Here is a 10,000-nt window from a genome sequence, read left to right on the forward strand (position 1 = left end):
TTTGTATGACGTCATCGAAAGAACATTTGTGGGACGTCATCCAAAAGAACATCAGAGTAACCTCATCCAAGAAACATCTGTGATGTCATCCAATGTGTGTGACGTCATCGAAAAAGCGTATGAGTGACGTCATCCAACGAACATGTGACGCGTCATCCAGAAGAACATGTGCGCCGTCAGTTAAAGAACACGTGACACGTCATCCAGAAGAACATGTGTGACGTCATCCAAGAACATTTGTGTTACGAAAATCGTCATCAAAACAAATGAATACGTTTGTAACGTCATCCAAAAGAAAAACAATATTTAAACGTTGAAACCATATATTTCGGTGACGTCAATGGTATATATACAAAAACATGAAGGTGTGGCCTTAATGTTAAGGAGGTGGCGTTTTCTTAAGAAGGAGGAGATTGATGGTTTTTTGGCCTCATTAGCTCCCGTTTGGCGATGGATCTGGCGGTCGCGTTTCTTGGGTCATCTTCTTCAAAAACGGGTGCGAGTGATTAAGGTGTCAATGGCGTCCGATTTCAATGTCCTCCTGACAGGTTCATATTGTTGGTTTGATTGATGATATTTCCAGCATCTTTCTTTTGTACGGACAGCTCAAAACCAACTCCGCCCCATTAATGACATGCCCTGTATTTCTAATATGTAGAAAAATTCCCGAACTCTCGAAGCGTAACGTACTGATCTTTTGTGCTCTGTTATTCTTTGCGAGAGCGATCTACCTGTCTCGCCTACATAAATGTCAAATGCTACACGGTATCTTGTAAACTCCGGCTTCTTCCCTTTTGTTATTTAAGTATATTAACAGCGAACATATTTGGGATAATGGAAAATGAAAGGATTATCAGAACTGAGTTGCTCGGTGGCCTTTTGGATGTTTTTCATCGTATTTTATTTTGTTGTTGAAATCTATTTGTCTGTTGTGAACCTCTGTAATATTTTGTATTAATAGCCCTCTCGATAATGAGTGGTGGAAATCTTGCGTTAGGTGTTGGCGGATCGTGTTAAATTCTTGATCCAGGTACTCATTTGAACATATCCTAAGTCCTCTGAGGAATAGGTTGCACCCTACCATGATTTTTACGGAGACGTCGAGAAATGAATGTAGAGACAGCGAAGGTGGGTTTTCTATATACTGTAAATTAGATGTTCTGTATGATCAGTACATCTAGGAACGGCAGTTTTCCGTCCTTTTGCATAAATTTTATGGTCGGAACTATTTAGCCTATTAAAAAATTCCTTAAAGTCCCCAGCTATTGTCCCAGAAAGTAAAGATATCATCTACGTATCTAAGCCAATCATGCATGTACAAGTTTGCTATATATTCCCAAAATTAATAAAATTACCATTGAAAGAAAACACGTTGTTAGTTACACAGAGGTTGATAAGTTTTAAAGTTTTATCTATGCCATGGTCTTCATAACTTCCTCTCTAAGAAAACAACACGTCGGCAATCGGGACTTTAGTAAATAATGAATCGACGCCATTGACACCTTAATCCTCGCACCCGTTTTGAAGAAGATGACCCAAGAAACGCGACCGCCAGATCCATCGCCAAACGGGAGCTAATGAGGCCAAAAACCACTAGGGAATTTGGTCAATCTCCTCCTTCTTAAGAAACGCCACCTCCTTAACATCGGAGGCCCTAAGGCCACACCTTCATGTTTTTGTATATATACCATTGTAACTTTCCACCTGTCCATATTCTACCAAATAACAGGGGGCACAGAAACAAGTGCCCGATATATGGTTTCAACGTTTAAATAGTGTTTATGGGCCTTATTTTCATATTACACTGTAGTATTACAGGAAAAGACATTCATATAATATATATATATGGTGTTATTATATATATATATATATATATTATATATATATATATATATATATAAATAAAACAGATAAATAACAAAGACATAAGCTGGAAGTTACAGAAATTTGTATGGCTTCATAAAAGTGAAATCTTCGTTTGTGGGAGAATGCAACTTATATAAAAATAATAACACAGGCATGCATAAGTAAATAAGAATATAGAGAAAAAAATTAGATGTTAATTTTGCAATTACTTATTATTATTATTATTATTATTATTATTATTATTATTATTATTATTATTATTATTATTATTATTATTATCCAGAAGATGAACCCTATTCATAAGGGATACGCCCACAGGGGACATCGACTCGAAACTCAAGCTTCCGAAGAAAATGGTGATCATTAGAAAGAAGTAACAGAAGGTCATAGGAAATACAGAAAGAGATCTGTTACTAGAAAATAAAAAAAATAATTCAACAAATTAATAAATGAATAGATAAAAAATGTATGTAAAAAACAAGGAGAACTGTTTTATGGCAGAAATGCATTGAATCTTTGTTTGAAATGTTGGGGTTTCAACTGTGCAACATTCCTCAGGGAGCCTGTTCCACAGTCCAATGGTGTGAGGAATAAAGGACAACTAAATGTAAAGTTAATATATATAATTATATATATATATATATATATATATATATATATATATATATATATATATATATATATGTATATACATATATATATATATATATAATATATATATATATATATATATATATATATATATATATATATATATATATATATATATATATATATATATATATATATATATATGTATGTATATATATATATATATATATATATATATATATATATATATATATATATATATATATATATATATATATATATATATATGTGTGTGTGTGTGTGTGTGTGTGTGTGTGTGTGTGTGTGTGTGTGTGTGTGCATATAAATGAAGGCGATACCAAAGAAAATAACTGAACAAACAAATATTAAAAATGACAATTACGTGAGTTCGCTCGAATTGTACAAATGGAAACAAAAGGACTGAAAAAGAAGGAAATGATTTTGAAGCTTAACGAACACAAGAATGGAAATTAAAAAGGTTATTTTTTTAAAAAGAATAATAAATAAAAAGTCTGCGTTGATTTGATTAAAAATAAAACATATTAATGACAGAGAGGCGGCGAGGGAGGGGAAGTTTACGGGAAGTGAAAATGAAAACAAATAAATGATAAGTTTACTTAAATGTTAAAGACAATCAATAAATAAATTTTCAGTTAAGGTACAGTGAAAATTAAAAAGTCAAATTAATATTTACATATCTGCAACAAATGAAAAAGAAAACGAGATTATAAACAAGAATAATATAGATGAGTTCTACCTATATTAAAAGCATATCGGACGAGAGAGAGAGAGAGAGAGAGAGAGAGAGAGAGAGAGAGAGAGAGAGAGAGAGAGAGAGAGAGAGCAATCCGCTTTGCTAACTGAGATGACTTATATCAACGCATTATACAAAAAAAAATATAGTTATTAATCTATTTAATTATGTCTCCTACACAGCAAAATGATTCAGGAAATAATACAGAACCCTGGAAAACTGGTATTTGACAATTCCTGGAATTATGTGAGATAATTCTGAATATTCTAAAGGATTTTTACATTTTTGCCATTAGACTCCTGTTACTAAACGTTAGCAATTCTGCACAACTTGTTAATATTTTAATCTAAACATTTTCATCGGAACTGTTAATTTTTCTCATAATTTTTTTTCTTAAATAAGCAGTTTGAGTAGGATGCCCTTACCGACCGATATTTTTAAACGATGAGTATTACATAAGGAGAGAGAGAGAGAGGGAGAGAGAGAGAGATTCAGTTGTCAGGATTTACTTAGAGGTTTTATGGAGAGAGAGAGAGAGAGAGAGAGTTTCAGTTGTCAGAATCTACCTAGAACTTTTATCAAGAGAGAGAGAGAGAGAGAGAGAGAGAGAGAGAGAGAGAGATTCAGTTGTCAGGATTTACTTAGAGGTTTAATGGAGAGAGAGAGAGAGAGAGAGAGAGAGAGAGAGAGAGAGAGAAGCTCTACTGTCAGAAATGACTTACAGAGATTCTATCACAATAAATAACAATGATGGAAGTTCTAATTTGGATCTACCATCGTGAACCCGACCATGACATAAAAATCGCAGCCATGTCCCCCTACTCCATCTAACTGAATGGGACTCTTATATTTCTGTTCTTTATTACGATCACCATTTCCAGTAATGGCTGCGGACTTTAATTCCAATCAGCGTGAATCAAAGATCCTGACTGATTATTAGAAGATATTTTTTCATCTGGAGAAAGAGATGTTTATTTCCTATGGCGACAAAAGCCCATCCATGTTTTAATAACAGGTATTCTATTCAGTTGTCTTCCGCTTCTCTGGCAATTTGTCGATTACTGAAAAACAAGTAAAAAATGCGCCGAAGCTTCAGCGGAATCAAGCATAAAATGCTGTATGAAACTTTCGATGTGCTGCAGCATGAAACTCTCAGCTACGACCTGGCAGTGACCAGTTGCTCCCCAGATGCGGTCAAGTGAAGGTGCGTCGGCGACGCCTCCGGAATTGGACTCCGCGGTGCTAGACGCACGATCATGGCTAACTTTAACCTTAAATAAAATAAAAATTACTATGGCTAGAGGGCTGCAATTTGGTATGTTTGATGACTGGAGGGTGGATGATCAACATACCAATTTGCAGCCCTCTAGCCTTAGAACTTTTTAAGATGTAAGGATGGACAGAAAAAGTGCGGATGGAGGGACAAAGCCGGCTAAATAGTTTTCTTTTACAGAAAAAAAAATTGGTAAAATATTTTCAAAAGGTGGATCTATCTATTGAATTTAGTCTTTTCTAGATTAAATAGAAAAGAAAAACGTTTATGAGGGATATGGCTAGGGTATTCCGATATGTAAAGACAAAAGGGTTACAATTTGTCTTTACCTTTACCTACCCAAATACCTAGCCAAATCCCCAATTAACGTCCAACAAGAGCCAGTTCCCAGAGACACAGGAGTATACGAAATCCCTTGTTGCCTTGACTGTGGCCAATCCTACAGCGAATTTACAGGTAAATCACTCTTCCGAAGACTAATACAACACAAACGTTCAAATCTAAGATATGGCCAACAGAGCTCCGCTATTTTTAACTACATATGTGATCATAATCATCGAATAAATTGGAATATGTCACGCATAATTCACAGCAGCCATTGTCGGTTCAAAAGCCAGACGATAGAATCAGCTCTGACTGAACACAGAAATGCGATGAACCTCTCAGAAGGAGCCTGGGATTCAGATCTGACTGATAAAATCTTTCTCCAATCAGCGGTTCAGAAGATTAAGAAGTTGCCAACAGGAGTGAAGTAGCGGCCGACTTCTGGAACATTCTTTCAACTGCATAAATAGCATTGTTTTCCAAGCCATTACCTGTCCGTTGAAGAAGATAGTTGTCTTCGAAATATAACGCTATTAATTATATCCTTTTGGTGTTTTTATGGGCTCTCGTTATTAGATGGAATTCTGTATTAACAAAACATATTTTATAGTCATAAATGTGTGTATATATATATACATTTATATATATATACATATATATATATATATATATATATATATATATATATATATATATATATATATAAATATATATATATATATATAATATATATATATATATATATATATATATATATATATATATATATATATATATATATATATATATATATATATAATATATATATATATATATATATATATATATATATATATATATATATATATATATATATATATATATATATATATATATATATATATATATATATATATATATATATATATATATATATATATATATATATATATATATATATATATATATATATATATATATATATATGCATTATTCACAGGTACTCACAGCTTAAGTGATGACTTTTGCATATGATTTCTAAAAGAAAAATGTTGAATCTCTTCAAAGGATTAGCTTACATAAACGACAGTAGCTGTCTGTAAATCCCTTTCTACATTATCAAAAAAGTGGATAGGAATATAAACTACGTCACACAATTATCTAACACCGTGTTACAGTTACCGCTCACAGAAATATATAAGACTATGATGCATAATACCGCGGGGCCTTACTCTGAAAGAAATTAAGCCATTTCACATTCTATGAATAAATTTGAAAGCTGCGCTTCTACAATATCGAGAGCGACCACCTTCAGTATATAGAATATGCAAGCTGAAAGGGATTTGCAAAAAAAAAATAATAAAATATTAAAATAGTATGAAGCGTAATAAACCCCAAATATAGAAAAAAAAACTTAAATAAAAAATAAATGAAAGATATAAGTGCGTGAATAAAAGAATTCCAGAATCGAGAAACATAATAAACAAATGAATAAATAGAGATAAAATAAAAAAACTATATAATTATATAAATATATAAATAAATCCAAAGATAGATAAATGAATATATAGAATAAAATGTACAAATGTATAAATAAAAGCAGGTGAATTACAAAGGATACAAAACAAATAAAAAATGCGGCAAGGTTTCTTCGGAGCAACCGAGTTTTCTGTACAGCGTATAATGCTGTATGAAACTTTCAGCCGCGGCCCATTAAACTCAGCCACGGTCCGGTGGTGGCCTCAGCCACGGCCACTGAAATTCTTAGCTGCAGCCCATGAAACTTAGCCACGGTCCAGTGGTGGCCTGTGTTGGTACCTATATCGGTGCCAGAAAGACGATTTTGGCTAACTTTAACCTTAAATAAAATAAAAACTACCAAGGCTAGAGGGCTGTAATCTGGTGTGCTTGATGATTGGAGGGTGGATGATCAACATGCCAATTTGCAGCCCTCTAACCTTAGCAGTTTTTAAGATCTGAGGGCGGACAGAAAAAGTGCGGATGGGTAGACAGAAAACTAAAAATGAGCACCATTTCTAAAGTATTTTAAAGTAGATGTTTTAGCTGACATTCAATGATATTTTATCTGAACACTACAACACTAATATCAGTAATGTAAAATATTAGTGAGACGACAAATTAATAGTCCTCTGATCAATTTGAGAATGAATTAAAAGAAATAAAAAGTTTTATGGACAAAATATTTAAGATTAATTCACAGAAAATAATTTAATGCAAAAGGAAAAATATGCAAGGTAATTCACAGAAAAAAAATTTCATGAAAAAGGAAAAATATGCACAACGAAAAATACGCAAAGTAATTCACATAAAATGTTTTGATGCAAGGGAAACATACGCAAGGTAATTCACAGAAAATAACAATATGCAAATAAAAGTTTGCGCAAGGTAATTCACAGAAAATTTTTTTATGCAATATGCAAGGTAATTCACAGAAAATAATTTTATGCAAAAGGAAAAATACGCAAGGCAATTCACATAAAATAATCTTATGCCATACGCAAGGTAATTCACAAAAAAATTATTTTATGCAAATGGAAAAATACGCAAGATAATGCACAACAAATAATTGTATGCAAAAGGAAAAATACGGATGGTTATTCACAGAAAATAATGTCAAGCACTACGCGAGGTAATTCAGAGAAACAAATTTTATGCAATTTGTAAGGTAATTCATAAAAAATAACCTTATGCAAAAGGAAAAATACTCAAAGTAATCCACAGAAAGTAATTTGATGGAAAACGAAATATACGCAAGATAATTCTCAGAAAATGATTTAATACGAAAGGAAAAATATATAATGTAATTCACAGAAAATAATCTTATGCAATATGCAAGGTAATTCACAGAAATTAATTTTTCGTAATATGCAAGGTAATCCATAGAAAATAATTTTATGAACTACGCAAGGTAATTCACAGAAAATAATTCTATGCAAGAGGAAAAATACCCAAAGTACTTCACAGAAAATAATTATATGTAAAATGAAAAATACGCAAAGTAATTCGCAGAAAATCATTTTATGCAAAAGGAAAAATGCTCAAAGTATTTCATAGAAAACGATTTTATATAAAGCAAAAAATACACAAAGTAATTCACGGATAATAATTTTATACAAAAGGAAAAACACTCAAAATACTTCACAGAAAACAATTTTATGTAAAACAATGAATGCGCAAAGTAATTCACAGATAATAATTCTATGCAAAAGGAAAAATGCTCAAAGTACTTCACAAATAATTTTATGTAAAACGAAAAATACGCAAAATAATTCACAGATAATAATTCTATGCAAAAAAAAAAAAAAAAAAAAAAAAAAATAGGCAAGGTAAGGATCCACAAGGACTTGCCACCTCCACAGGAATTTGTGGGCGATATGCAAAATTGCATGGCCACTTCCGTGCTAAGAACGAGGAGATGATCTGATGGGACTAGCGAACTCGCGGTCTTGGAAATTGTATGGTCGTTCTGAACCCAACTTCAATAACCTTTCGCGCGAGAGAACTGGTGTATTCTGATCTTTTGGGATCATATTGCGCATAATATTTTCACCAGTGCGTTTCGTGTTATTGTGTTATTGTTATCGGAACGCATGGATATGAAAGTAACTGTTCTGGCGATGTTTATGAATAACTAAAAAGGGTTATTACTGAAGGTGTATATATATATATATATATATATATATATATATATATATATATATATATATATATATATATATACATATATATACACATATATATATATATATATTCTTGTATATATATATATATATATATATATATATATGTATATATATATAAACAAACACATATTATCAGATAATCTTGTTAACTTGAAACTGCCAAATTTTGTTACTATAAATAAACAAGACTTAGATAATGCATATATATATATATATATATATATATATATATATATATATATATATACACACACATATATATATATATATGTTATGCAGTGAATAAGTATGAGATTCACTGATCAGGATTATGAGAGAGAGAGAGAGAGAGAGAGATGTTTATAATTTAAAATGATGAGCCATGAGACCAAGTAAATTGAAGTGTAACCATAACAAACCTCCAAGATGTGGGAAAGGAAGGAGAAGTTAGAGGATAGACTAAGAAGTGAAAAGGTCAGCAAAATTGACCTGATTTGTCCTTGCCAAAAGTGGGAGTTAAGACTGAACCATTAAGAGTAAAGTAGACGTCCTCCAGGAGGCGGAGTTTTATTCACCATAGGTCCAGAGTTCATTCTGATCAATTTTTAGCCAGAGTTACTTGAAAACCAAATTGGGTAGGATTGTGTCACTCGCTCCTCTCTTAACATCAAGAAATTTCTAAGTCCAGTGTGGCTGGCCGTGTGAAATAGTTTAGGTTAAGAATAAACTTATGAAAAACCGTGCCATGTGAATTCTTACCCCTCCTGGAAAAGTAGAAAGTATTAATAGACAATTTCAACCTAACTTACCGAGTCCCTGCGTTACTATCAAGTGAAAGTCAACAGACAGAAACGGAGTCATTCATATGTGGTGCAACGCAATACAAATAAAAGTGCTGCATAAACATATATATATAACATATATATATATATATATATATATATATATATATATATATATATATATATATATATATATAAGAGGGTTAAGGATACAGAAAACACCCGGACGTTCTGTCTCCTTCCAAATAATTCTTTTCCGCGGAGCTACTCAGAGAATATAGTCCCACCGCTAGTTTTCCTTAAATTCCTCGCTATTAGCGAAAGTTGGAAGTTCCCGGATGAGCTTAAGTCGAATTCAGCATCTTTCTCGGGAAGCTTGGGTCGAGTCTTGCCTCATCGAATAAGAGGTATCAGGACAACTGCCCCAGGACCATTGCCCCCCACCCCCCCGCCCCGGCAACTGCTCCCATAGGACAACTCTGCCCTAAAATGGAAGACTGCAGTATCTGCAAATTTGCAAAACTGAGAAAAATGGCAGATACTGCAGTTTTCCCTTGCCTTACTACTGGTTTTGCAGATACTGCAAGTGGGACCCCCTAAATACTCGTAGAAGGTATTCAAGAATCATTCTGAAACTGCAGTAACTTGTGTATTAGTGTTTCACGAGCCCAGTAGGTGGCATAGCTTAATTTCGAATTTTTTCAGATACTGCAATTTTCCATTTTAG

The sequence above is a fragment of the Macrobrachium rosenbergii genome, chromosome 18 (assembly GCF_040412425.1).
Source record: "Macrobrachium rosenbergii isolate ZJJX-2024 chromosome 18, ASM4041242v1, whole genome shotgun sequence".
NCBI lineage: Eukaryota > Metazoa > Arthropoda > Malacostraca > Decapoda > Palaemonidae > Macrobrachium > Macrobrachium rosenbergii.